Source organism: Somniosus microcephalus, chromosome 15, assembly GCF_052327205.1.
Source record: "Somniosus microcephalus isolate GS21.2 chromosome 15, FLI_Smic_1.0, whole genome shotgun sequence".
Lineage (NCBI taxonomy): Eukaryota > Metazoa > Chordata > Chondrichthyes > Squaliformes > Somniosidae > Somniosus > Somniosus microcephalus.
Window position 1 is genome coordinate 58,454,692 of NC_141001.1, and position 17,091 is coordinate 58,471,782.

At 49.1% G+C, this 17,091-nt stretch overlaps 10 non-coding genes across 10 annotated transcripts; all 10 read left to right on the forward strand.

The window, feature by feature from the left end:
• The first annotated feature begins 604 nt into the window (after positions 1 to 604).
• Positions 605 to 903, forward strand: LOC147106946 (signal recognition particle RNA). The gene has a single exon (XR_015081182.1).
• Positions 904 to 2,041: 1,138 nt separating this feature from the next.
• LOC147106947 (signal recognition particle RNA) lies at positions 2,042 to 2,339 on the forward strand. The gene has a single exon (XR_015081138.1).
• A 1,138-nt stretch (positions 2,340 to 3,477) lies between these two features.
• On the forward strand, positions 3,478 to 3,775 carry LOC147106948 (signal recognition particle RNA). The gene has a single exon (XR_015081166.1).
• A 1,138-nt stretch (positions 3,776 to 4,913) lies between these two features.
• On the forward strand, positions 4,914 to 5,212 carry LOC147106949 (signal recognition particle RNA). Its single transcript, XR_015081185.1, has one exon.
• A 1,138-nt stretch (positions 5,213 to 6,350) lies between these two features.
• LOC147106950 (signal recognition particle RNA) lies at positions 6,351 to 6,649 on the forward strand. The gene has a single exon (XR_015081213.1).
• A 1,138-nt stretch (positions 6,650 to 7,787) lies between these two features.
• LOC147106951 (signal recognition particle RNA) lies at positions 7,788 to 8,085 on the forward strand. Its single transcript, XR_015081139.1, has one exon.
• Positions 8,086 to 9,223: 1,138 nt separating this feature from the next.
• On the forward strand, positions 9,224 to 9,521 carry LOC147106952 (signal recognition particle RNA). Its single transcript, XR_015081140.1, has one exon.
• A 1,138-nt stretch (positions 9,522 to 10,659) lies between these two features.
• On the forward strand, positions 10,660 to 10,957 carry LOC147106953 (signal recognition particle RNA). Its single transcript, XR_015081141.1, has one exon.
• A 1,138-nt stretch (positions 10,958 to 12,095) lies between these two features.
• On the forward strand, positions 12,096 to 12,393 carry LOC147106954 (signal recognition particle RNA). The gene has a single exon (XR_015081142.1).
• A 1,132-nt stretch (positions 12,394 to 13,525) lies between these two features.
• On the forward strand, positions 13,526 to 13,827 carry LOC147106955 (signal recognition particle RNA). Its single transcript, XR_015081245.1, has one exon.
• The last annotated feature ends 3,264 nt before the right edge of the window (positions 13,828 to 17,091 follow it).

Consider the following 17,091-nt stretch of genomic DNA (forward strand, 5'->3'; position numbering starts at 1 on the left):
TAGCAGCTCTCGACGCTGCGGGCTGCATTTTACTCACTGCAAATGCAACCGAGCGAGACACAGCAAAAGTTTCCTTATAATTTACACTGACTCAACTTATCTCCAAGCCCCATTGTGAGATCACCGAAAGCCCACTGTTCAACGTCGTCGCTACTTAATGTAACCCGAAGGAGAAGGCCAGGGCAGAAGATAGGGGCCGAGGAAACAAACAATGCTCACTGATTGTGACTTGACCGCTTCACTTAGTAAGAACTGTGCGTCAGTGAGATATTTTACATCAGAAATGACTCTGCTCCTCCGTGCTGCAATCCTCGCAGCAAACGCGAATCTGAACGACAGCCAACCGACACGCCGCCTGTCACATTTTGCAAGGCACTGATACTTGCGCTGAAGGCTAGTATAGCCGAATAGAATCGGAATGCTGTCCTTGCCCAGAAATGTGCAATCACTGAAATTGTCTTGATGTTCTTACTTAGTCGTCACCGGAGCATGCAATGACACCAGATGAGTAAAGGAAGCACAGCATCATACCTGCATTAACTCAGTGCAGGCGAGCAGCTGCTGCCATTTTGAACTGAAGGCAGCTGAAACAAGAGCAAAAGCTGCCGGGTGCGGTGGCGCGCACCTGTGATCCCGCTGCTGGGAGGCTGAGGCTGTAGGATTGCTTGAGGTCAGGAGTTCTGGGCTGCCGTCTTCTGTGCCGATCGGGTGTCCGCACTAAGAGCAGTATCCACATGGTGGTTCCTAGGATAACCTGGGCTCACCAGGTCGGATAAAGCGGGGTGAACCGGCCCAGGTCGGAAACGGAGCAGGTCAAAGCCCCCGTGCTGCTCGGTAGTCGGGTCGCACTTGTGAATAGAGGCTGCAGTGCAGCCTGGCCAATACAGTGAGACGCATCCTTTTCCCACTCTCTGCTTTACAACAAACAAACAAACAAAAATCCTCCACACGTGTCCATCGCCAACACTGCAAACAAACTCGCTGCCTTTTCTCCCCACATTCAGTCACACCACACTAATCTTGCGACCCGCAATGATTTCCCCTCTCACATCCAATATCATCGCCACAACAAAGCCTCACACTTTACAACATCTTAATCTTCACCAGCCCCCCACGCACATGCACACACACTCTCCCCATCATTATCATCACGGCATTTTACTACCACATTCCCCACTTTGTCTCCGTCACATTCAACTCACGCTTACTGCTCCCTGCTGCTCACTGCAGCCACTGCACTTACAAAATCTCCACTTTACACAATTATGCTCGCCGCGGCCACGAGAGAGCGCAAATCTCATTTCATTCTCCTCCACACTTGACCCACTACTAAATGGCATACATTTAGTTTGGCAATCACTCACATTCAATCTAATTCTTTGCTCGTTTCCTACCCTTTCACTCATTCAGTTATGCAATTCACTGTTTTTCCAACATTAGCAGCTCTCGACGCTGCGGGCTGCATTTTACTCACTGCAAATGCAACCGAGCGAGACACAGCAAAAGTTTCCTTATAATTTACACTGACTCAACTTATCTCCAAGCCCCATTGTGAGATCACCGAAAGCCCACTGTTCAACGTCGTCGCTACTTAATGTAACCCGAAGGAGAAGGCCAGGGCAGAAGATAGGGGCCGAGGAAACAAACAATGCTCACTGATTGTGACTTGACCGCTTCACTTAGTAAGAACTGTGCGTCAGTGAGATATTTTACATCAGAAATGACTCTGCTCCTCCGTGCTGCAATCCTCGCAGCAAACGCGAATCTGAACGACAGCCAACCGACACGCCGCCTGTCACATTTTGCAAGGCACTGATACTTGCGCTGAAGGCTAGTATAGCCGAATAGAATCGGAATGCTGTCCTTGCCCAGAAATGTGCAATCACTGAAATTGTCTTGATGTTCTTACTTAGTCGTCACCGGAGCATGCAATGACACCAGATGAGTAAAGGAAGCACAGCATCATACCTGCATTAACTCAGTGCAGGCGAGCAGCTGCTGCCATTTTGAACTGAAGGCAGCTGAAACAAGAGCAAAAGCTGCCGGGTGCGGTGGCGCGCACCTGTGATCCCGCTGCTGGGAGGCTGAGGCTGTAGGATTGCTTGAGGTCAGGAGTTCTGGGCTGCCGTCTTCTGTGCCGATCGGGTGTCCGCACTAAGAGCAGTATCCACATGGTGGTCCTAGGATAACCTGGGCTCACCAGGTCGGATAAAGCGGGGTGAACCGGCCCAGGTCGGAAACGGAGCAGGTCAAAGCCCCCGTGCTGCTCGGTAGTCGGGTCGCACTTGTGAATAGAGGCTGCAGTGCAGCCTGGCCAATACAGTGAGACGCATCCTTTTCCCACTCTCTGCTTTACAACAAACAAACAAACAAAAATCCTCCACACGTGTCCATCGCCAACACTGCAAACAAACTCGCTGCCTTTTCTCCCCACATTCAGTCACACCACACTAATCTTGCGACCCGCAATGATTTCCCCTCTCACATCCAATATCATCGCCACAACAAAGCCTCACACTTTACAACATCTTAATCTTCACCAGCCCCCCACGCACATGCACACACACTCTCCCCATCATTATCATCACGGCATTTTACTACCACATTCCCCACTTTGTCTCCGTCACATTCAACTCACGCTTACTGCTCCCTGCTGCTCACTGCAGCCACTGCACTTACAAAATCTCCACTTTACACAATTATGCTCGCCGCGGCCACGAGAGAGCGCAAATCTCATTTCATTCTCCTCCACACTTGACCCACTACTAAATGGCATACATTTAGTTTGGCAATCACTCACATTCAATCTAATTCTTTGCTCGTTTCCTACCCTTTCACTCATTCAGTTATGCAATTCACTGTTTTTCCAACATTAGCAGCTCTCGACGCTGCGGGCTGCATTTTACTCACTGCAAATGCAACCGAGCGAGACACAGCAAAAGTTTCCTTATAATTTACACTGACTCAACTTATCTCCAAGCCCCATTGTGAGATCACCGAAAGCCCACTGTTCAACGTCGTCGCTACTTAATGTAACCCGAAGGAGAAGGCCAGGGCAGAAGATAGGGGCCGAGGAAACAAACAATGCTCACTGATTGTGACTTGACCGCTTCACTTAGTAAGAACTGTGCGTCAGTGAGATATTTTACATCAGAAATGACTCTGCTCCTCCGTGCTGCAATCCTCGCAGCAAACGCGAATCTGAACGACAGCCAACCGACACGCCGCCTGTCACATTTTGCAAGGCACTGATACTTGCGCTGAAGGCTAGTATAGCCGAATAGAATCGGAATGCTGTCCTTGCCCAGAAATGTGCAATCACTGAAATTGTCTTGATGTTCTTACTTAGTCGTCACCGGAGCATGCAATGACACCAGATGAGTAAAGGAAGCACAGCATCATACCTGCATTAACTCAGTGCAGGCGAGCAGCTGCTGCCATTTTGAACTGAAGGCAGCTGAAACAAGAGCAAAAGCTGCCGGGTGCGGTGGCGCGCACCTGTGATCCCGCTGCTGGGAGGCTGAGGCTGTAGGATTGCTTGAGGTCAGGAGTTCTGGGCTGCCGTCTTCTGTGCCGATCGGGTGTCCGCACTAAGAGCAGTATCCACATGGTGGTCCTAGGATAACCTGGGCTCACCAGGTCGGATAAAGCGGGGTGAACCGGCCCAGGTCGGAAACGGAGCAGGTCAAAGCCCCCGTGCTGCTCGGTAGTCGGGTCGCACTTGTGAATAAAGGCTGCAGTGCAGCCTGGCCAATACAGTGAGACGCATCCTTTTCCCACTCTCTGCTTTACAACAAACAAACAAACAAAAATCCTCCACACGTGTCCATCGCCAACACTGCAAACAAACTCGCTGCCTTTTCTCCCCACATTCAGTCACACCACACTAATCTTGCGACCCGCAATGATTTCCCCTCTCACATCCAATATCATCGCCACAACAAAGCCTCACACTTTACAACATCTTAATCTTCACCAGCCCCCCACGCACATGCACACACACTCTCCCCATCATTATCATCACGGCATTTTACTACCACATTCCCCACTTTGTCTCCGTCACATTCAACTCACGCTTACTGCTCCCTGCTGCTCACTGCAGCCACTGCACTTACAAAATCTCCACTTTACACAATTATGCTCGCCGCGGCCACGAGAGAGCGCAAATCTCATTTCATTCTCCTCCACACTTGACCCACTACTAAATGGCATACATTTAGTTTGGCAATCACTCACATTCAATCTAATTCTTTGCTCGTTTCCTACCCTTTCATTCATTCAGTTATGCAATTCACTGTTTTTCCAACATTAGCAGCTCTCGACGCTGCGGGCTGCATTTTACTCACTGCAAATGCAACCGAGCGAGACACAGCAAAAGTTTCCTTATAATTTACACTGACTCAACTTATCTCCAAGCCCCATTGTGAGATCACCGAAAGCCCACTGTTCAACGTCGTCGCTACTTAATGTAACCCGAAGGAGAAGGCCAGGGCAGAAGATAGGGGCCGAGGAAACAAACAATGCTCACTGATTGTGACTTGACCGCTTCACTTAGTAAGAACTGTGCGTCAGTGAGATATTTTACATCAGAAATGACTCTGCTCCTCCGTGCTGCAATCCTCGCAGCAAACGCGAATCTGAACGACAGCCAACCGACACGCCGCCTGTCACATTTTGCAAGGCACTGATACTTGCGCTGAAGGCTAGTATAGCCGAATAGAATCGGAATGCTGTCCTTGCCCAGAAATGAGCAATCACTGAAATTGTCTTGATGTTCTTACTTAGTCGTCACCGGAGCATGCAATGACACCAGATGAGTAAAGGAAGCACAGCATCATACCTGCATTAACTCAGTGCAGGCGAGCAGCTGCTGCCATTTTGAACTGAAGGCAGCTGAAACAAGAGCAAAAGCTGCCGGGTGCGGTGGCGCGCACCTGTGATCCCGCTGCTGGGAGGCTGAGGCTGTAGGTATTGCTTGAGGTCAGGAGTTCTGGGCTGCCGTCTTCTGTGCCGATCGGGTGTCCGCACTAAGAGCAGTATCCACATGGTGGTCCTAGGATAACCTGGGCTCACCAGGTCGGATAAAGCGGGGTGAACCGGCCCAGGTCGGAAACGGAGCAGGTCAAAGCCCCCGTGCTGCTCGGTAGTCGGGTCGCACTTGTGAATAGAGGCTGCAGTGCAGCCTGGCCAATACAGTGAGACGCATCCTTTTCCCACTCTCTGCTTTACAACAAACAAACAAACAAAAATCCTCCACACGTGTCCATCGCCAACACTGCAAACAAACTCGCTGCCTTTTCTCCCCACATTCAGTCACACCACACTAATCTTGCGACCCGCAATGATTTCCCCTCTCACATCCAATATCATCGCCACAACAAAGCCTCACACTTTACAACATCTTAATCTTCACCAGCCCCCCACGCACATGCACACACACTCTCCCCATCATTATCATCACGGCATTTTACTACCACATTCCCCACTTTGTCTCCGTCACATTCAACTCACGCTTACTGCTCCCTGCTGCTCACTGCAGCCACTGCACTTACAAAATCTCCACTTTACACAATTATGCTCGCCGCGGCCACGAGAGAGCGCAAATCTCATTTCATTCTCCTCCACACTTGACCCACTACTAAATGGCATACATTTAGTTTGGCAATCACTCACATTCAATCTAATTCTTTGCTCGTTTCCTACCCTTTCACTCATTCAGTTATGCAATTCACTGTTTTTCCAACATTAGCAGCTCTCGACGCTGCGGGCTGCATTTTACTCACTGCAAATGCAACCGAGCGAGACACAGCAAAAGTTTCCTTATAATTTACACTGACTCAACTCATCTCCAAGCCCCATTGTGAGATCACCGAAAGCCCACTGTTCAACGTCGTCGCTACTTAATGTAACCCGAAGGAGAAGGCCAGGGCAGAAGATAGGGGCCGAGGAAACAAACAATGCTCACTGATTGTGACTTGACCGCTTCACTTAGTAAGAACTGTGCGTCAGTGAGATATTTTACATCAGAAATGACTCTGCTCCTCCGTGCTGCAATCCTCGCAGCAAACGCGAATCTGAACGACAGCCAACCGACACGCCGCCTGTCACATTTTGCAAGGCACTGATACTTGCGCTGAAGGCTAGTATAGCCGAATAGAATCGGAATGCTGTCCTTGCCCAGAAATGTGCAATCACTGAAATTGTCTTGATGTTCTTACTTAGTCGTCACCGGAGCATGCAATGACACCAGATGAGTAAAGGAAGCACAGCATCATACCTGCATTAACTCAGTGCAGGCGAGCAGCTGCTGCCATTTTGAACTGAAGGCAGCTGAAACAAGAGCAAAAGCTGCCGGGTGCGGTGGCGCGCACCTGTGATCCCGCTGCTGGGAGGCTGAGGCTAGTAGGATTGTTTGAGGTCAGGAGTTCTGGGCTGCCGTCTTCTGTGCCGATCGGGTGTCCGCACTAAGAGCAGTATCCACATGGTGGTCCTAGGATAACCTGGGCTCACCAGGTCGGATAAAGCGGGGTGAACCGGCCCAGGTCGGAAACGGAGCAGGTCAAAGCCCCCGTGCTGCTCGGTAGTCGGGTCGCACTTGTGAATAGAGGCTGCAGTGCAGCCTGGCCAATACAGTGAGACGCATCCTTTTCCCACTCTCTGCTTTGCAACAAACAAACAAACAAAAATCCTCCACACGTGTCCATCGCCAACACTGCAAACAAACTCGCTGCCTTTTCTCCCCACATTCAGTCACACCACACTAATCTTGCGACCCGCAATGATTTCCCCTCTCACATCCAATATCATCGCCACAACAAAGCCTCACACTTTACAACATCTTAATCTTCACCAGCCCCCCACGCACATGCACACACACTCTCCCCATCATTATCATCACGGCATTTTACTACCACATTCCCCACTTTGTCTCCGTCACATTCAACTCACGCTTACTGCTCCCTGCTGCTCACTGCAGCCACTGCACTTACAAAATCTCCACTTTACACAATTATGCTCGCCGCGGCCACGAGAGAGCGCAAATCTCATTTCATTCTCCTCCACACTTGACCCACTACTAAATGGCATACATTTAGTTTGGCAATCACTCACATTCAATCTAATTCTTTGCTCGTTTCCTACCCTTTCACTCATTCAGTTATGCAATTCACTGTTTTTCCAACATTAGCAGCTCTCGACGCTGCGGGCTGCATTTTACTCACTGCAAATGCAACCGAGCGAGACACAGCAAAAGTTTCCTTATAATTTACACTGACTCAACTCATCTCCAAGCCCCATTGTGAGATCACCGAAAGCCCACTGTTCAACGTCGTCGCTACTTAATGTAACCCGAAGGAGAAGGCCAGGGCAGAAGATAGGGGCCGAGGAAACAAACAATGCTCACTGATTGTGACTTGACCGCTTCACTTAGTAAGAACTGTGCGTCAGTGAGATATTTTACATCAGAAATGACTCTGCTCCTCCGTGCTGCAATCCTCGCAGCAAACGCGAATCTGAACGACAGCCAACCGACACGCCGCCTGTCACATTTTGCAAGGCACTGATACTTGCGCTGAAGGCTAGTATAGCCGAATAGAATCGGAATGCTGTCCTTGCCCAGAAATGTGCAATCACTGAAATTGTCTTGATGTTCTTACTTAGTCGTCACCGGAGCATGCAATGACACCAGATGAGTAAAGGAAGCACAGCATCATACCTGCATTAACTCAGTGCAGGCGAGCAGCTGCTGCCATTTTGAACTGAAGGCAGCTGAAACAAGAGCAAAAGCTGCCGGGTGCGGTGGCGCGCACCTGTGATCCCGCTGCTGGGAGGCTGAGGCTGTAGGATTGCTTGAGGTCAGGAGTTCTGGGCTGCCGTCTTCTGTGCCGATCGGGTGTCCGCACTAAGAGCAGTATCCACATGGTGGTCCTAGGATAACCTGGGCTCACCAGGTCGGATAAAGCGGGGTGAACCGGCCCAGGTCGGAAACGGAGCAGGTCAAAGCCCCCGTGCTGCTCGGTAGTCGGGTCGCACTTGTGAATAGAGGCTGCAGTGCAGCCTGGCCAATACAGTGAGACGCATCCTTTTCCCACTCTCTGCTTTACAACAAACAAACAAACAAAAATCCTCCACACGTGTCCATCGCCAACACTGCAAACAAACTCGCTGCCTTTTCTCCCCACATTCAGTCACACCACACTAATCTTGCGACCCGCAATGATTTCCCCTCTCACATCCAATATCATCGCCACAACAAAGCCTCACACTTTACAACATCTTAATCTTCACCAGCCCCCCACGCACATGCACACACACTCTCCCCATCATTATCATCACGGCATTTTACTACCACATTCCCCACTTTGTCTCCGTCACATTCAACTCACGCTTACTGCTCCCTGCTGCTCACTGCAGCCACTGCACTTACAAAATCTCCACTTTACACAATTATGCTCGCCGCGGGCACGAGAGAGCGCAAATCTCATTTCATTCTCCTCCACACTTGACCCACTACTAAATGGCATACATTTAGTTTGGCAATCACTCACATTCAATCTAATTCTTTGCTCGTTTCCTACCCTTTCATTCATTCAGTTATGCAATTCACTGTTTTTCCAACATTAGCAGCTCTCGACGCTGCGGGCTGCATTTTACTCACTGCAAATGCAACCGAGCGAGACACAGCAAAAGTTTCCTTATAATTTACACTGACTCAACTTATCTCCAAGCCCCATTGTGAGATCACCGAAAGCCCACTGTTCAACGTCGTCGCTACTTAATGTAACCCGAAGGAGAAGGCCAGGGCAGAAGATAGGGGCCGAGGAAACAAACAATGCTCACTGATTGTGACTTGACCGCTTCACTTAGTAAGAACTGTGCGTCAGTGAGATATTTTACATCAGAAATGACTCTGCTCCTCCGTGCTGCAATCCTCGCAGCAAACGCGAATCTGAACGACAGCCAACCGACACGCCGCCTGTCACATTTTGCAAGGCACTGATACTTGCGCTGAAGGCTAGTATAGCCGAATAGAATCGGAATGCTGTCCTTGCCCAGAAATGAGCAATCACTGAAATTGTCTTGATGTTCTTACTTAGTCGTCACCGGAGCATGCAATGACACCAGATGAGTAAAGGAAGCACAGCATCATACCTGCATTAACTCAGTGCAGGCGAGCAGCTGCTGCCATTTTGAACTGAAGGCAGCTGAAACAAGAGCAAAAGCTGCCGGGTGCGGTGGCGCGCACCTGTGATCCCGCTGCTGGGAGGCTGAGGCTGTAGGATTGCTTGAGGTCAGGAGTTCTGGGCTGCCGTCTTCTGTGCCGATCGGGTGTCCGCACTAAGAGCAGTATCCACATGGTGGTCCTAGGATAACCTGGGCTCACCAGGTCGGATAAAGCGGGGTGAACCGGCCCAGGTCGGAAACGGAGCAGGTCAAAGCCCCCGTGCTGCTCGGTAGTCGGGTCGCACTTGTGAATAGAGGCTGCAGTGCAGCCTGGCCAATACAGTGAGACGCATCCTTTTCCCACTCTCTGCTTTACAACAAACAAACAAACAAAAATCCTCCACACGTGTCCATCGCCAACACTGCAAACAAACTCGCTGCCTTTTCTCCCCACATTCAGTCACACCACACTAATCTTGCGACCCGCAATGATTTCCCCTCTCACATCCAATATCATCGCCACAACAAAGCCTCACACTTTACAACATCTTAATCTTCACCAGGCCCCCACGCACATGCACACACACTCTCCCCATCATTATCATCACGGCATTTTACTACCACATTCCCCACTTTGTCTCCGTCACATTCAACTCACGCTTACTGCTCCCTGCTGCTCACTGCAGCCACTGCACTTACAAAATCTCCACTTTACACAATTATGCTCGCCGCGGCCACGAGAGAGCGCAAATCTCATTTCATTCTCCTCCACACTTGACCCACTACTAAATGGCATACATTTAGTTTGGCAATCACTCACATTCAATCTAATTCTTTGCTCGTTTCCTACCCTTTCACTCATTCAGTTATGCAATTCACTGTTTTTCCAACATTAGCAGCTCTCGACGCTGCGGGCTGCATTTTACTCACTGCAAATGCAACCGAGCGAGACACAGCAAAAGTTTCCTTATAATTTACACTGACTCAACTTATCTCCAAGCCCCATTGTGAGATCACCGAAAGCCCACTGTTCAACGTCGTCGCTACTTAATGTAACCCGAAGGAGAAGGCCAGGGCAGAAGATAGGGGCCGAGGAAACAAACAATGCTCACTGATTGTGACTTGACCGCTTCACTTAGTAAGAACTGTGCGTCAGTGAGATATTTTACATCAGAAATGACTCTGCTCCTCCGTGCTGCAATCCTCGCAGCAAACGCGAATCTGAACGACAGCCAACCGACACGCCGCCTGTCACATTTTGCAAGGCACTGATACTTGCGCTGAAGGCTAGTATAGCCGAATAGAATCGGAATGCTGTCCTTGCCCAGAAATGTGCAATCACTGAAATTGTCTTGATGTTCTTACTTAGTCGTCACCGGAGCATGCAATGACACCAGATGAGTAAAGGAAGCACAGCATCATACCTGCATTAACTCAGTGCAGGCGAGCAGCTGCTGCCATTTTGAACTGAAGGCAGCTGAAACAAGAGCAAAAGCTGCCGGGTGCGGTGGCGCGCACCTGTGATCCCGCTGCTGGGAGGCTGAGGCTGTAGGATTGCTTGAGGTCAGGAGTTCTGGGCTGCCGTCTTCTGTGCCGATCGGGTGTCCGCACTAAGAGCAGTATCCACATGGTGGTCCTAGGATAACCTGGGCTCACCAGGTCGGATAAAGCGGGGTGAACCGGCCCAGGTCGGAAACGGAGCAGGTCAAAGCCCCCGTGCTGCTCGGTAGTCGGGTCGCACTTGTGAATAGAGGCTGCAGTGCAGCCTGGCCAATACAGTGAGACGCATCCTTTTCCCACTCTCTGCTTTACAACAAACAAACAAACAAAAATCCTCCACACGTGTCCATCGCCAACACTGCAAACAAACTCGCTGCCTTTTCTCCCCACATTCAGTCACACCACACTAATCTTGCGACCCGCAATGATTTCCCCTCTCACATCCAATATCATCGCCACAACAAAGCCTCACACTTTACAACATCTTAATCTTCACCAGCCCCCCACGCACATGCACACACACTCTCCCCATCATTATCATCACGGCATTTTACTACCACATTCCCCACTTTGTCTCCGTCACATTCAACTCACGCTTACTGCTCCCTGCTGCTCACTGCAGCCACTGCACTTACAAAATCTCCACTTTACACAATTATGCTCGCCGCGGGCACGAGAGAGCGCAAATCTCATTTCATTCTCCTCCACACTTGACCCACTACTAAATGGCATACATTTAGTTTGGCAATCACTCACATTCAATCTAATTCTTTGCTCGTTTCCTACCCTTTCATTCATTCAGTTATGCAATTCACTGTTTTTCCAACATTAGCAGCTCTCGACGCTGCGGGCTGCATTTTACTCACTGCAAATGCAACCGAGCGAGACACAGCAAAAGTTTCCTTATAATTTACACTGACTCAACTTATCTCCAAGCCCCATTGTGAGATCACCGAAAGCCCACTGTTCAACGTCGTCGCTACTTAATGTAACCCGAAGGAGAAGGCCAGGGCAGAAGATAGGGGCCGAGGAAACAAACAATGCTCACTGATTGTGACTTGACCGCTTCACTTAGTAAGAACTGTGCGTCAGTGAGATATTTTACATCAGAAATGACTCTGCTCCTCCGTGCTGCAATCCTCGCAGCAAACGCGAATCTGAACGACAGCCAACCGACACGCCGCCTGTCACATTTTGCAAGGCACTGATACTTGCGCTGAAGGCTAGTATAGCCGAATAGAATCGGAATGCTGTCCTTGCCCAGAAATGAGCAATCACTGAAATTGTCTTGATGTTCTTACTTAGTCGTCACCGGAGCATGCAATGACACCAGATGAGTAAAGGAAGCACAGCATCATACCTGCATTAACTCAGTGCAGGCGAGCAGCTGCTGCCATTTTGAACTGAAGGCAGCTGAAACAAGAGCAAAAGCTGCCGGGTGCGGTGGCGCGCACCTGTGATCCCGCTGCTGGGAGGCTGAGGCTGTAGGATTGCTTGAGGTCAGGAGTTCTGGGCTGCCGTCTTCTGTGCCGATCGGGTGTCCGCACTAAGAGCAGTATCCACATGGTGGTCCTAGGATAACCTGGGCTCACCAGGTCGGATAAAGCGGGGTGAACCGGCCCAGGTCGGAAACGGAGCAGGTCAAAGCCCCCGTGCTGCTCGGTAGTCGGGTCGCACTTGTGAATAGAGGCTGCAGTGCAGCCTGGCCAATACAGTGAGACGCATCCTTTTCCCACTCTCTGCTTTACAACAAACAAACAAACAAAAATCCTCCACACGTGTCCATCGCCAACACTGCAAACAAACTCGCTGCCTTTTCTCCCCACATTCAGTCACACCACACTAATCTTGCGACCCGCAATGATTTCCCCTCTCACATCCAATATCATCGCCACAACAAAGCCTCACACTTTACAACATCTTAATCTTCACCAGCCGCACATGCACACACACTCTCCCCATCATTATCATCACGGCATTTTACTACCACATTCCCCACTTTGTCTCCGTCACATTCAACTCACGCTTACTGCTCCCTGCTGCTCACTGCAGCCACTGCACTTACAAAATCTCCACTTTACACAATTATGCTCGCCGCGGCCACGAGAGAGCGCAAATCTCATTTCATTCTCCTCCACACTTGACCCACTACTAAATGGCATACATTTAGTTTGGCAATCACTCACATTCAATCTAATTCTTTGCTCGTTTCCTACCCTTTCACTCATTCAGTTATGCAATTCACTGTTTTTCCAACATTAGCAGCTCTCGACGCTGCGGGCTGCATTTTACTCACTGCAAATGCAACCGAGCGAGACACAGCAAAAGTTTCCTTATAATTTACACTGACTCAACTTATCTCCAAGCCCCATTGTGAGATCACCGAAAGCCCACTGTTCAACGTCGTCGCTACTTAATGTAACCCGAAGGAGAAGGCCAGGGCAGAAGATAGGGGCCGAGGAAACAAACAATGCTCACTGATTGTGACTTGACCGCTTCACTTAGTAAGAACTGTGCGTCAGTGAGATATTTTACATCAGAAATGACTCTGCTCCTCCGTGCTGCAATCCTCGCAGCAAACGCGAATCTGAACGACAGCCAACCGACACGCCGCCTGTCACATTTTGCAAGGCACTGATACTTGCGCTGAAGGCTAGTATAGCCGAATAGAATCGGAATGCTGTCCTTGCCCAGAAATGTGCAATCACTGAAATTGTCTTGATGTTCTTACTTAGTCGTCACCGGAGCATGCAATGACACCAGATGAGTAAAGGAAGCACAGCATCATACCTGCATTAACTCAGTGCAGGCGAGCAGCTGCTGCCATTTTGAACTGAAGGCAGCTGAAACAAGAGCAAAACCTGCCGGGTGCGGTGGCGCGCACCTGTGATCCCGCTGCTGGGAGGCTGGAGGCTGTAGTTTGATTGTTTGAGGTCAGGAGTTCTGGGCTGCCGTCTTCTGTGGCGATCGGGTGTCCGCACGAAAAGCAGTATCCACATGGTGGTCCTAGGATAACCTGGGCTCACCAGGTCGGATAAAGCGGGGTGAACCGGCCCAGGTCGGAAATGGAGCAGGTCAAAGCCCCCGTGCTGCTCGGTAGTCGGGTCGCACTTGTGAATAGAGGCTACAGTGTAGCTTGGCCAATACAGTGAGACGCATCCTTTTCCCACTCTTTGCTTTACAACAAACAAACAAAAAACCTCCACACATGTCCATCGTCAACACTGCAAACTGTTGTAACCGTGTGTTAATAGAGACACTGAAGGCAGGTGTTTACTGAACAAAATCTGGAGGTCAACTAACTGATACAACACAATATACAGGCTTAAATAGCCTGAATGGCCATTACCGGCATTACAGTACACAGGGGGCTCTTAAAGGCACATACACTACAATTCCTCCCCTTTTAGCCAACCAGTACATAATATTTTAAGTAATCATTAAATACATGTTACAAGAACAGTAATATACACATTGCTGTAGTTAATTAATTATAAGTCAGTCTCTCTGGAGGCTTCCTGACTCGGTCCGGATAATGCCTCGGTGGTGTTGTAGTTTCTGGTTGTGTAGTAGGTTCTTTTGGCAAGGCTGAGTCGGCTTGAATGCCAGTGTCGGGTTCATCTGGATCCAGTATCACCGGATCGGAGGTAGATACTATGGGTATCTCTACTTCATCATTAGGCGTATAGAGTTGTGGTGCAGGTTGTCCCTTTTCGGATGACTCTATGATCTGGTCAGCATGGCGCCTTATTATGCTTTCTCCAATGTCCACGGTATACATCAGTGGTCCTAGTCATGTGCAAATAGTTCCAGGCTACCATTTCTCGGTACGGTAGTCCCGGGCCAAAACTTGTTGACTTATCTGGAAGGTTCTAGTTGGCCTTTCATTCATGCCTTGAAATTGCCGGTTCTCCACATCCCTTCTGATGTTTGGCTTGATCAAATCCAGCTGGCATCTTAGTCTTCTATTGAAGAACATCATGGCGGGAGTTTGGTTTGTAACCATATGTGTTGCATTCCTGTATGCAAACAGGAAGTTATCTACCTTATGCTGAAGTTTTATGTCTTCATTACCCATGGCCTTTATGGCCTTCTTGAAGGTCTGGACAAACCTTTCAGCCAATCCATTGGTGGTGGGATGGTATGGGGCGGACGTGTAGTGCTTAACCCCATTGTTTTTTAAGAACTTCCTGAATTCTTCGGACACAAATTGCGGTCCATTATCAGAACAGATCTGTTCAGTCAGCCCATTCCTGGCGAATATGGTCCTTAATACTGTGATTGTTTTTTCCATGGTGGTGGAGGACATCTTTATTACCTCCAGCCACTTGGAGTGTGCATCAACCGCGATTAAGAACATTGAGTTCATAAATGGACCAGCAAAGTCGATGTGTACCCTTTGCCATGGAGATGAGGGCCACTCCCATGGATGTAGAGGGGCTTGTGGTGGAGCATTTTGGACCTTCTGGCATCCTAGGCAGCTCTTGGTCATTTCTTCGATGTCTCCATCGATACCTGGCCACCATACAAACGCCCTGGCTAGGTTCTTCATTTTCACTCCACCCAGATGCCCCTCGTGAAGCTCCTTTAGCACTTTATCCTGGAGTTTGGGTGGAATCACCATTCTGGATCCACACATCAAGGTTTCTCAGCACACTGACAGCTGTTCTCTTCTTTGCGAGAATGCTGGCAACAGTGGTTCGCCATGTGCTGGCCATCCCTTCACTGTTAAATCGTAGACTCGAGAGAGAGAGAGTCGGGTCATTTCTCGTTTCCTTTTCAATGGCAGAATTTGTTACTGGTAGACATTCCACTATGGTAGAGTGGAACATCTCCACTGGGTCTGCTGTAGGTGCCTCTTCTACCATTGGCAACAGTAGGCGCGATAAACTGTCAGCATTCCCATGCTGTTTTGATCCTTTGTATTCTATGTCATATTGGTGTGCCCCTAGAAAAAGGGACCACCTCTGTAGCCTTTGCGCTGTCATAATGGGAACACCCTTTTTAGGGTTGAATATGGAGACGAGGGGTTGATGGTCAGTCAACAAGGTAAATTTTTGTCCGTGTAGGTAATGGTTGAATTTCTTCACTCCCCATACCAGGCTGAGTGCTTCCCTGTCGATCTGGGCATAGTTACGCTCAGCTGAGTTCAATGAGCGTGATGCAAAAGCTGTCGGCCGCTCAGAGCCATCAGGGAATCTATGCAATAATACCGCTCCTACGCCATAAGGGGATGCATTGCACGCCAGTCTGATTGGCAGTGATGGGTTGTAATGAGCCAAAACTTCCTTGGCTGTGATTAAGTCTTTGCATTTATGGAAGGCACGTTTACAGTCTTTGCTCCATTTCCAAATTACTCCTGTTTGTAGCAGTTCATTAAGAGGGTGCAGAAGAGTTGATAAGTTCGGTAAAAATTTATGATAGTAATTTATCAATCCCAGGAACGACCTTAATTGTGAGACATTTTCAGGTGCTGGGGCTTTTATGACCGCTTCAATTTTTTCAGGTGATTTATGCAACCCTTCCTTGTTAATTATGTGGCCACAATATGATATTTGTTTCTGGAAAAATTCGCACTTGGGGCGATTTGCTCGTAGGCCCCGTTCTCTCAGCCTAGTGAGCACCTGCTCCAAATTGGCAAGCTGCTCGTTGTTGTTTTCTCCTGTTACAAGGATGTCGTCTAGGTAGCATTGAGTCCCCGGAATCCCTTGGAGGACTTGCTCCATAGCTCTTTGCCAGATAGCTGGAGCTGATGCTACTCCGAAAACCAGTCGATTGTACTGGTACAGGCCTTTGTGTGTATTTATCGTGAGATACTTTTTAGAGGCCTCTTCAACCTCCATCTGTAGATATGCCTGTGCTAAGTCAATTTTGGTGAAACATTTCCCTCCGGTTAGTGAGGCGAAAATATCTTCTATCCTCGGAAGAGGATACTGTACCATGTGAAGGACCGGGTTTACAGTCACCTTGAAGTCTCCACAGATGCAAAATTTTCTCTGTTCTTCAGATTTATCATTATTCAACGTTTTCTCATGACCGGGATGATGGGTGTTGCCCATTCGCTCCAATCTATCTTGGATAATACGCCTGCCTTCTCCAAATTCTCCAGCTCTGCCTCGACTGCTGGACGAATTGCGTATGGCACCGGCCTTGCCTTAAAAAACTTGGGAATTGCCGCATCTTCCACTTTTATTGAGGCGGTGATGCCTTTCAAGGTTCCTAGTTTCTCTTGAAACACTTCCTTGGTGTTGGCCAAGATGTCTTTTAATCGTTCAGGTATGACATCATCATCATTTTTTTTCTTACTGGTCACCGTCAGTGCCTGAATGGAGTGCCAGTCTAAACGTATCTTCCTGATCCATTCACGTCCCAACAGCGGTTTTCAAGATAATGGCTGTGTCTTTTAAAGGTATATGCAGAAATAGCCGC